Below are 12,304 nucleotides of genomic sequence, written 5' to 3' on the forward strand. Positions count from 1 at the left end.
CAACTTTACAATTCTATTATTCTATGAAATTTCCACGAAGATCACTTGGATGATCTTAGGCCTATCACCGCCTCTCAGCCTAACTTACATCGCAGGGTTGTTGTGAGGAACGATGGATCGGGACAGAACGACATATGTCAAAGTGAATTTCTTAGAGGAATAGTGGGGATATAAATGTCATAATAAATAAATGCATTGAAGAAAAGCAACATACGTATCGGGCCACGCCTTACTTTCTGGGCAAGCTTTTACATGAGCTCACTAACACGCATTCTTGAACTCGGAACGCCACTTGGCAGCTCTTTCATTCCAGAGTTTAGTGCGCACAGAAGCGAGCGCCGATTCACATGGCCACTATACAGGGAGGTGTTCCAGGCTATTTAAATGCGACATTGCGACCGCTACACGCAAGGCCAACGCCCTACTCGGCGCTATTCAGACGTTACTTGGAGCGCCACGTCTACACGTTCCCTTCCCTCCACCCACGCGATCAAAGTAAAAATCTGAACACTGATAAACCGCAGTTTGATAACCCACCGCATTGTTCTGTACTCCGGATCCTTGCCATGTTTACTCGGGAGGCAGGGTCATCGATGCAATTGCATTGCAGCCTCGCTGGAAGTCGCGAAACGGCTGTGATGGCGAACTTTTTTATTGGGCTTACGAAACCTGAGGTCAATTGACCTACCTGTGTGAGTGTTTAAGTGCCAAAAATCGCCCCCGCCTGCATTGGCATGGATGCAAAACAGCTTGAGAAAAAAAGGTCACATAAGAGTTGCATATCTGTGAGGAGTGAGGAACGCAGAGCCCTCCAGATGTGGGTGGACTACAACTCCCATGACCCCTGACCAATAGCTCTGCTGGTTGGGTATGATGGAAGCTAGACTCCTAACATCATCTAGCTGCTCCCCATCTCTGCTATAGGTATCACCTGTTTCCATGGCAGGAAAAGTCCCAGAGCAGGGTTTCCCAAACATCGTTCTCTTCCGGTTGTTAGACTACAACTCCCATCATCCCTAGCTAGCAGAACCAGTGTTCAGGGATGATGGGAATTGCAGTCCAAAAACAGCTGGAGACCCAAGGTTGGGAAACGCCTGTCCCAGAGCAAGATTTTTATGTGGCATAGATAGAGTCTTAAAAGAACAGGCCCTCTCTGAGTCAATTTAGCAACCTAAGCTGCATTTTTCTTGGGAGGAAAGCAATGACAAACCTAGACAGTATCTTAAAAAACAGATACATCACCTTGCCTACAAAGGTCCTTATAGTTAAAGCTATGGTTTTCCCAGTAGTGATGTATGGAAGTGAGAGCTGGACCATAAAGAAGGCTGATCGCCGAAGAATTGATGCTTTTGAATTATGGTGCTGGAGGAGACTCTTGAGAGTCCCATGGACTGCAAGAAGATCAAACCTATCTATTCTGAAGGAAATCAGCCCTGAGTGCTCACTGGAAGAACAGATCCTGAAGCTGAGGCTCCAATACTTGGGCCACCTCATAAGAAGAGAAGACTCCCTGGAAAAGACCCTGATGTTGGGAAAGATGGAGAGCTCAAGAAGAAGGGGACGACAGAGGACAAGATAGTTGGACAGTGTTCTCGAAGCTACAAACATGAGTTTGACCAAACTGCGGGAGGCAGTGGAAGACAGGAGTGCCTGGCGTACTCTGGTCCATGGGGTCATGAAGAGTCGGACATGACTAAACGACTAAACAACAACAAAGCTGCATTTTAAGCTGGTGTTGTACACCAAGTCCCTACTCACAGTCATTAAGATGCTGAAAGATGCAGGTGGGGATTGGCCTTTTAAAAACACCCTTTAGCCCCACTGATGGTCAGTATGACAGCAGGGATAAACAGTGTTCAAGGGCTAATTTGTAATATGCATCAAGTGACCTTGATCATGAGCTGGGCATCAGGCTAAATAGCCTACCAATTAACAAGCACATATCGAAGAGTGCTCTGCAGCTTATCAGATTCCCACATCAAATGTGAGCATTCATTTCTTTTGACACATGTTCAAATTTATCTGCAGGGAAAGCAGTGGGGGATGGGTGAAGAAATGTACCAAGCTTATCAGGATGTGAGTCTTTTAACTTCTGTGTCAAGCATGCAGACACAGTCTTAGCTGCTATTATAGTGGCGGACTGGGAAAGTAAATTAGCTCTGGAAAGGAAAATTAACACAGCTTCAGAAAAGGGCAGCCTTTCTCTCATAAGGACTGCACAACATTCAGTAGATATCCTGTACATATCATATATTTTGTATCTGTAAAGAGAGGAATGTAAGTTGAGCAGTAATGTGCATAACAACCAGCTATTGTGCATATTTCGCGGTCAATACACATAATCTCCAACAGGCCTTTGGAATTATGCATAAATCAATTAACTTTTATACATTCCCTGGCCAATATGCATAATCTCCAACAGCCAACAGGCCTTGGGGGATGTACATTTCTGCACATTCTGTGGGCAATATGCACATTCTCCAGTCAGTATATATGGTCTCCATGCCTTTTTTATTTCTCTTATTCAGAAGGGGGGTTATTGTGTTGTTGTTTTTATTTTGATTATATATTTTGATTAATAATAATAAATATTATAATAAATATATATTGTGGTTTTCTGTTCTGGTTTTGCTCTGTGAGCTACCCTGAGACCTCCATGTATAGGGCGGTATATAAATTCAATAAATAATAATAAAATAATAAAAAAGTGTGCAATCTAACCAACCAACTAACTGAGTCCTCGTACTCTGTGTCCCCTCTGCTGCCTCTTGTCTACAACATACCCTCCCAGCTCCCACAGAGCAGCAGGAAGAGGGGGGGTGAATTCATATTGACTGGGAAATGTGCACAATTCCCTGTTCAATGAAGGATTGTGTGCACATTCTCCACAAGGCCTGGTGAATGTGCACAAAGACCAGTTATGCACCTCAACCACTCAACTTACACTCACATCCACTGGGTGATTTGACAAATTACCAGTAGGGGGCAACCGATTTCCAGCAATGGGACCCTAAAAGGTCTTTCCAGGAGATGGAGGATGAGTCTCTAGAGATGCATTGTCTTCAGGAACAGTTGTAGAGAATTTGCTGGAGTTACTTCTAGAGTTTCCAACTTCCCCCGCCTGCCACCAGTAGTTCTGCTGTCTCTTTAAGGGCAGCCTAGTCCACAGAAGTAGAGACATCACCTTACCAACAAAGGTCCATATAGTAAAAGCTATGGTTTTCCCAGTAGTGATGTATGCAAGTGAGAGCTGGACCATAAAGAAGGCTGATTGCCAAAGAATTGATGCTTTTGAATTATGGTGCTGGAGGAGACTCTTGAGAGTCCCATGGACTGCAAGAAGATCAAACCTATCCATTCTGAAGGAAATCAGCCCTGAGTGCTCACTGGAAGGACAGATCATGAAGCTGAGGCTCCAATACTTTGGCCACCTCATGAAAAGAGAAGACTCCCTGGAAAAGACCCTGATTTTGGGAAAGATGGAAGGCACAAGGAGAAGGGGACGACAGAGGATGAGATGGTTGGATAGTGTCTTTGAAGCTACCAGCATGAGTTTGACCAAACTGCGGGAGGCAGTGGAAGACAGAAGTGCCTGGCGTGCTCTGGTCCATGGGGTCACGAAGAGTCGGACACGACTAAATGACTAAACAACAACAACAAAGTCCATAGAAACTTAGCATGTGGAACTTTTCCTGACATGAAAAAGAACTCATAAGAAAAGAGTCACCTTCTGAATTTCTGAGTGTCAGGATGTGGGCAAAGGCACTGAAGCAGGGCCAGTCGAAAACCTGGGAACGCTTGCTATTTCTGTGCTGTGACACAAATGCGTGGGAGAACCTGCCTCCCTTTCATCCATCATTCAAGCAGACTCGCTCAAAGCACCAGTACAGGATAGTAGCATGATTACATTATTTAATGTACACTGTATTTCTCCATTCCTGCAACTAGATTCTCTGGAACAATTTGTGCTTAAGTACTGCTAAATCTTTGCAACAGGACTATGCTATGAGGCCACCAGAAAACATAAATGACAAAACATACAAAGGCATAACTGCAAAGGCTGATCTGACAGTTGGTAACCCAGAATGGCTCTCTCATACTTGGTTCCAAGTTTTCGATGGTTCTTGGGAAGATACCACACAAACAGACATCGCTTGCAGCACAGACTTCTCCTGTATGGAACACATGTTCTATGGCAGAGCCATTTTTTGGTGCCTGTTTTGGGGTCTGTCACAACTTGCAACCCTTGCAAGCAGTAAAATTGTCCAGGCTGGGTAGAATGTTTGTGATAAAGATGATGTTTCTACTCAAGCTGCCTTTGCTGATTCAGATGCTCCCAGTTGCAACACACAATTGGCAGGGAAAGATGTGGTAGATGTTCACACTGAGCTTTTGCAGAAAGGGCTAAAGGCGACGGAGAGACACAGCACTACAACCATTGGCACCGGAAAGTGGGTGGTGTTGATGGGAGTTGTAGTCAAAAACATCTGGTGGGCGAAGGTCAGTTTAGTATATTGCTTTTATTTTAACCACTAGGAGGTGGATTTTTATTTTCTGCTTGCGACTCAAAGATAGCCCAGCTTAGACTGTGTCTGTCTGTTTGGAAGAGCTAGACATTTCATTTTCTAAACTTTGCTTTTCCCCATACTGTCTTTCTGTGCATGTGTGTGCGTGTGTGTGTGTGTGTGAGAGAGAGAGAGAGAGAGAGAGAGAGAGAGCCATTGTTTCAGCAGTGTTGCAAGGTCACCAAAAATTTGTTGTCTTCTTCCTTCGACTCCTTTGGACAGCAATTTCAGAATGCAATTCTTGTTCCAGGCACTACAAGTTCTTCTGAGTGCTGACTGGATGGTTGTACCTACCCACAAAGACAGGCATGCAGAACAAGCCAGCATTATTTATCCTTAGGTCCCTAGATGTTGTTGGTTAAGTTGGCTGGGGACGATGAGAGGGGCAGTCCTACATCACCTGGGGACTCAAGGTTGAACAGCACTCTTCAAACCAGAGCACTGTCCATTTTATATCAGTGGAAACGAGGAGGAGCCACCCTGTCCCTTGCATCAGGCAGCAAATTGTTTTGGGTGGATTGGCACTTGGGAAGAGGGCAGATTTGACCCAAGGAATGCCAGTTGCTGACTCCAAGTCCATTACATGCCTGAGGCAATGCAGAAGGTACTCCTGGCAAATGTATCCCACAAATCAGTAACCCCTCAAATTCTTCTCTGCTAACTCACTGAGACAGTGGTGGCATGATACCCATTGGAGCTGGCAGGGCAGAAGGAAGGGAGGCCCAACAGTAGGCAAAGCCAGAGCCAATAACAGGCAGTGCCAACTAATTATAACTTTGCCTCCATCTTCCTCCTTGCCTGTGTTGTTTCTGCTGTAGCATTGAACCGTGCATGAGTGAGACCTGCAATAACTGTAAGTAAAGCATTTAAACTTACTGAAGTTTGTGGTCTATTCACTACGAGAGGGGTAAAGGATGGGGGAGAAAATGGTAAGTGGGACATCTGATGGTTTGGCAACCTGTATTTCCCACGCTTTGCAAATGCTGCACAGATCTTTGCTTTGAACTCTGCTGGGGGCTGTTTTGGCTGAAGACTGAGTCAAACCCCCTGTGCTATTTTTTAATTCAGGCAGCCAGCCACTTTTCTTTTGCAGTTTCCCACACATGGGGGGACTTCAGGTCTAACTTGGTTTCTCCCAAGTTATTTCCCCAAGGACAGCACTCAGACTAAGAAGGAGTAAGAGGACAGGCAATGTCACCTCCTGAACCAGGTAGGGGCTGGCTGAGGCCTGGCTGAGGCTGATGGGGGGGCAGTATCCTATTCACTCTAATGGATCAGTCTTCGCCCCTCCCCACAGACACTCATAAGGGGCTCACGGTGGCATCAATCATCGGAATCTTTGAAAACACTTCCCTCTTCCATTCTGCATTACTCAGGAGAAACTTGGCTGCTACACTACTGGGTGCAAAACAGGGAGGCCAACAGTAGGTGGCGTCAGAGCCAATAACAGGCAGAGCAAAGGCCAATGTCAAATCATTCTATTTTTGCCCCCATCCTTCCACTGCCTGTTCAGTTCTGCAAGGGCAACACTGAGTCTAAGGAGGAGGAAGCTGGCAGCCAGGGCCACCCCCTGGACTTGTAAATAATAATAATAATAATAATAATAATAATAATAATAATAATAATAAATTTTATTTATACCCTGCCCTCCTCGGCCAGAGCTGGGCTCAGGGCAGCTAACACCAACAAAATCACAGTAAAAACATAATGGGGGGGGGCACTTTAAAACACAGGTTAAAATGCAATTTAAAATGCAGCCTCATTTTTAAAGTAGCCGATAAATCAAGACCATAAGGGGAGGGAAACATAAGGGTCAGACTGAGTCCAAACCAAAGGCCAGGCGGAGCAGCTCTGTCTTGCCGGCCCTGCGGAAAGATGTCAAGTCCCGAAGGGCCCAAGTTTCTTGTGACAGAGTGTTCCACCAAGTCGGGGCCAGTACTGAAAAGGCCCTGGCCCTAGTTGAGACCAATCTAACCACCTTGTGACCTGGGACCTCCAAAATGTTGTCATTTCTGGACCTTAAGGTCCTCCGCGGGGCACACCAGGAGAGGCGGTCCTGTAGGTACGTGGGTCCTAGGCCGTACAGGGCTTTAAAGGTCAAAAGCAGCACCTTAAACCTGACCCTGTATTCCACCGGGAGCCAGTAAAGCACTGTAAGAAGGCAGGTGCCTTTGGTTATAACCTGCATTCATCCTGAGCAATTGCCCCCCCTCCAGTGGCAACCTCCTTTGCCCTCGCTTTGCTTTTGCCTCATTCTGAACAGCTGCTCTTTAAGTCCAGGTCTTCTCCATCCCCTCCCGAGAAGACTTTGGAAGAACAAAGCAGCGCTGTGTGAAGGGAAATGCCGAGGCCTGGGCGGGAATCCCAGCTCTTAGGGCACTTGGCCAAACAGCTGGACCCATTGTGCAAGTCGGGGTGGGGGGGAGGGCCCGCGATCCGCGCTGTGCTTTACAGCTTGGCATTTGGGATGGAGGGGTGGTGGTGAGAGAGAGCCAAAAGGCCGGATTGTCAGGGGGAGTGGAAACTATTAGAGCTTGTTGGAGCTTGCTGGAGACTCCTGGGAGATGGAGAGAGGGCATCGACCCTGCAGGACTCGCCAGGTTTCTCAAAGAGCAGCTCTCATGTATTTTGAAAAAAAAGAGGAGGCTATTGAAGGGTAAAGTAGCCTGTCCTGGACCTGTCCTAAGATGCCAGAACTTCAGAGCAGCAGGCAAGCTGGGAATCAGACACAGACAGCCGTTTTGGATGGGAGTTCAACAAAGAGACACTAACTAAACATTTTAGCTAAAACAGAGGCGGAGTGAGACAGTTCTAAGGAGGGATGGACTGGTGCACAACACCAGTGCAGTTAGGGGAAATGTACAAAACTAGTTCAAATATATGTTGGAAGTGTAAGGAAAAGGAGGGGACATTTTATCATATGTGGTGGGATTGTGAGGTAATTAAATTTTTGGGGGAAATGATATACAACGAATTGAAGAAAATGTTCCATTTAACATTTGTTAAAAAACCTGTGCAACTATCAAAGTGCAAGTAGATAAATAGGTACCGCTCTGGCGGGAAGGTAAACGATGTTTCCATGTGCTGCTCTGGTTCGCCAGAAGCAGCTTAGTCATGCTGGCCACATGACAGCTGTATGCTGGCTCCCTCGGCCAATAAAGCGAGATGAGCACCGCAACCCCAGAGTCGGTCACAACTGGACCTAATTGTCAGGGGTCCCTTTACCTTTACCTAAAAAACCTGAAGCATTTTTATTAGGGATTGTAGGGAAAGATCTGACCAAAAAAGCTGAAAAACATCTTCATGCATGCGACAACGGCCGCGAGAGTTTTAAAAGCACAAGGATGGAAGACTGAAGAACCTCCAACCAAAGAATCATGGCAAGAAAAATTGATGGACTATGCAGAACTGGCAAAACTGACATACAAGCTATGGGACCAGAATAACTGACTTTAAAGATGAATGGGAACCCTTTACAAAGTATTTGAAGACACAACAAAGTGAACTGGACTCCTTGGCTGGTTTTGAATAAACATTCACAAACTTTTTATTGATAATAAGCAGCTAAATAGTTTGAGGATCTATACAACTGTGTAACATGCAGAAAACAGCATTTTTAGAGAAATCAAAGACTGGAACTGAGGGAAGCCGGGGGGTGGGATTTGTGTAGGAGGGTGGGGGGAGGGAGGAAAAATGGGGGGAAAATAAGGATGATATGTTTCTGGATAATATGTTTTGTTTTAATTTTGAATAAAAAAGTTATTTAAAAATAAAATAAGAAGGGATGGAGAACTTCAGGTGCAGGGGCCCAGATGTGGCCCTCCATGCCTCTCTATCTGGACCTCAGGCCTTTCTCCAGGGTACATCCTTGTCCCAGTCATACCCCCTCTCCTGGGGCCACAGCCCTCACTGGCCTTCCTTCACCCTGTCCCTGAGTGCTTTTGCCTGGTTGGAATGTGTCCCTGAGCTCTCAGTAATGCTTCTTGCTTGCTTGCTGGAGGACAAGGAGGGGGTGTGCATAGGAACTAGCCTGCTGTACAAAAGTAATATTTACATTGATTCCTCTGCCTGTGTTTGCCCACCCACTGCTGACATGTGGCCTCCAGAAAGTTGCCCAGAAGAGAACGTGGCCCTCAAGACTTAAAAAGGAGTTTCCTTAAATGTTGGACTTCATGTCTCTATAGAGAGCCACCTCTTCAGCTGGCAATGCAGATGGCTCTGCTTACTTCTCAAACTGTGACAAGCCAGCATGGCTAAGTTTAAGAATCCCCTCGCTCATTCTGCTGAGTGGACCCATAATTTTACCCTGATGTCACCATTGCCTACAAGATCCCTGCATTTTAGAAGGGGCCCGAGGACTTGCAAGAGCACAGAAAACACTCTAAAATCAGGGGGGGGGGGGAACACACAAAACAAGTTGAGCATCCAGGATGTTTCTTGTATGCCGAGGTCTGCAGTGATTTTGCTTCGGGACTCCTTGCCAACCACATTTCTTTTCTAAGTTCGTAAATAAACAGTTTCACACACAGGGAGAGAAACATGTCCATGTCCAAAACTCTCTCAATGAAAGCCATACTGTAGTGGCTAGGCTGCCAGACTCCAACTGGGGAGAGTGGGGTTGAACTCCCCAAATAGCCCTGAGGATAAATCGGATCAGAAGTGGCTTGTCGGATGGGGCAGGGTGGGCTGGAGCTGCTAAACTAGTTTATCCACAGATGGATTGCTGTTGCTGGCAGATTGATGTGCTTGCACCATGCTGGCTTCCCTGCCACCCATCCCCTCCCTGGGAGCAACAGTGGCCCACCTGTTGGGAAGCTAGCATAGTAACTTCACAGCATAGTAACTTCACACCACTCAATGAGCCACTTCTGACCAATCACAATCGCTCAGACTAACTGACCTCACAAGGTTGTTCTGCGTAGGGAATGGGTAAATCTCAAATTCAGGCCCTTCGGTTTCTCATCTTCCAAACCTTCAGTTCAGTTCTCCACTTTTCCACATCAGTTTGCAATGTAAAACAAAAACATGTCTATGTTTTAGTGCATTTCCCCCTAACGTATGCATGTTTGCATGCATACCTGCCTAACACGCACATTTTTTCAGTGCAATTTTATGCAGACCTCACCCCAGCATATGCATTTTAGCATGCATTACTTTGTTGAAGAACTGCACTGCAAAATTCAGAGAAGCATGAATTTTGAAAGATGACTAGGTTTTCATTCGCATATTGTTTCAGAAAATGTGAATTTAGTAAGTGCATTTCTAAATACAAACTAAATCAAACTTCCCCTCCATCCCTAATCATAACAAAGGATTCTGGAGCACACACTTGATTTTTTTTTAAATTGAGCTACCCATATTAAAATAGGAAGTTGTCTTAGATCAGGTCAGTCTATTTGTCAATCCCAGTATTGTTTCACGCTGGCAAACAACAGAGAGCATCATAGAACTGTAGAGTTGGAATGGACTCTGAGGGTCATCTGCCTGGAAATGCTAAGGATCAAACCACCAAAACATGTGCTTCACCCTGAGCTGTGGTCCTTTCCAATGGCTGGAAGCTTCAAGAGAACCTAGACTTGTGTGCTGCTTCCAGGATGATGGCTATTCACAGATCTTGCAGTGAGTTCTGTTCTGCGGAACTGACACAAAGATCTTCCTCAATGAGAAAGCAGCACCAGCAGAGGGCCTCCCTGCACCAGGAAAAATCATCAGGGGGCTTCCAGACTGTCACTGTTTTCCGGCTGGATTCAATCAGATACCAGCTAATTCACGTTATGCAATAACAGTTGCTTGGGAAGTCTTGCACAACAAAGCTGCTTCTTCTCCAAATATTGGCCTTTTTGCTGTAATGAATGTGATGGGAAAATGCACTGGGAAGTGAGGGGGTGACACTTGCTTTGGCTCAATCTTGAGAAGAGTGCAGGTTTCTAGTCCTCATGCCTGGCAAAATTTCAGAAGCCTGAAGAGGTTGGGCTGATCAGACAGGGGTAAAAAAAAGAAGAAGTGACGCTTCTGTGTTTTGCATAGTTTCTTTCCCTTTCCTGTGATTCTGTAGTTCCCACAGTGATTATAGAACAGTATGATCAATGTAGTATAAACACCAACAATTGAGAAACACTTGCCTGTGAGCACTCCAGTTGGAGAACAGCCTTTACCAAAGGTGCCATGGGCTTTGAAGACACTCGAACTCAGGACGCAAGGGAGAAACGTGCTAAGAGGAAGGCATGCTTGGCAAATCCACATCATAATCAACTCCTGCCTGGAAACCTATGTCCCCACTGTGGAAGGACATGTGGATCCAGAATTGACCTCCACAGCCACTTACGGACTCATCGTTAAAACCGTGTTTATGGAAGACAATCTTGCTCGGCTACGAAGAAGAAGAAGAATCCTATGACCTTTGCATTATCAACACCACTAACCAGCTGAGCTAACTGCCAAAGCAAAGGTGTTTATTCCTCATATATTTTCTAGATCATCGAACCCTATGCCCTCTTTGACATATAGAGCTAAACCACCCTCAATGCACTTGGATATTTCAGTAGAGTCTATATTCAGCTATAACAATACCCTGCTAATTTTCTCTATTCCACCAGGTTTCCAATAAACTCCCAAGACGCTTCTTCCATTAGTTGGCATTAGTTCATGAAGTGAGCATAGTTCAGTGGAAGTCCCAAATTCAGTTTAGGGTTGTATCCAACTTGAGTTCTACTCAGTGAAATGAATGGTCCTAAGTTAGTCATATCCAATAATTTCAATGTATGTATCTTGAGTAGCATTGGATACAAATATTTGAATTTAATTTATATATGTATGTGTTGTTGTTTTAAATATACATACATACTTACTTAGTTACTTACATACATACAGTACATACATGCATACATATTGTTTTGTGTTGTTTTAACTGTTTTTCCATATATGCACCATTTCTGTATACATTAACTATGAAATCTGTCCTACTGCTACCCCTATTTGAATCACTAAGAACGAGGGATAGGAGGTGGAATTTGGTTCAGTTTGAATTTTAGTGCAAACCTACCTAATTTGCACTTTCCAAAACAAAATGCAAACCAAAACACAGCCATTGTTTAATATTTGCACTTCTTTGTATAGAAAAATGCATACAATAGGAGAAAGGAGCATAAAACTGTATATAATCGTGAAAATAGACAGGGGTGCCAACTTGAATAAAATATTGGGGAGCCCAGGTTACCCCATCCCAAATAATGAATCACAAGATGCTGTGAATACCCATCATTTGAATGGCAGTGCCCATCAACTTGGAGCGGGGGCTCAAATATTTTATTGGGGGGGGGGCAAAGGGACCTTGGCCCCTAGGAGTTGGTTCCTAAGAAAATAGAACACACACAAACTGCTTTCAAAAGTGAATACATTAGGAGAAATTTGCACTAAAATACTGAGAAATTATCATGAGGATTTTCAAAATGCAAACTGATGCAGAAATGTGGTGACCTGAAGACTGGGGGCGGGGGGGGGGAGAGACAGAGAATCCAAAATTGATATATTCACACCCATCCCTACCTAGAACACACTAAAACATTTCTGCTAAACATTATAAATAACTTCCTGGTGGTACCAGGTCTTTGACTTGAAAGGTGGTGGACTCTCTGCTCATTCAAAAAAAGTTAAGCAGACTCTAGATCAGGCATAGGCAAACTCAGCCCTCCAGATGTTTTTGGACTACAACTCCCATGACCCCTAGCTAACAGGACCAG

The 12,304-nt window shown here is 45.0% G+C and overlaps 2 protein-coding genes across 2 annotated transcripts in view; one reads left to right on the forward strand and one right to left on the reverse strand.

The window, feature by feature from the left end:
• Positions 1-12,304, reverse strand: part of LOC310769052 (membrane-spanning 4-domains subfamily A member 4A-like) — a 639,318-nt gene that overhangs the window by 135,221 nt on the left and 491,793 nt on the right. The gene's annotated exons all lie outside the window — the stretch shown is intronic.
• The window catches only part of LOC310768100 (uncharacterized protein), a gene marked incomplete at its 5' end in the record, with an annotated part of 210,707 nt that overhangs the window by 23,890 nt on the left and 174,513 nt on the right, over positions 1-12,304 (forward strand). The gene's annotated exons all lie outside the window — the stretch shown is intronic.

This window comes from Podarcis filfolensis (assembly GCF_964270895.1).
Source record: "Podarcis filfolensis genome assembly, chromosome: 8".
Lineage (NCBI taxonomy): Eukaryota > Metazoa > Chordata > Lepidosauria > Squamata > Lacertidae > Podarcis > Podarcis filfolensis.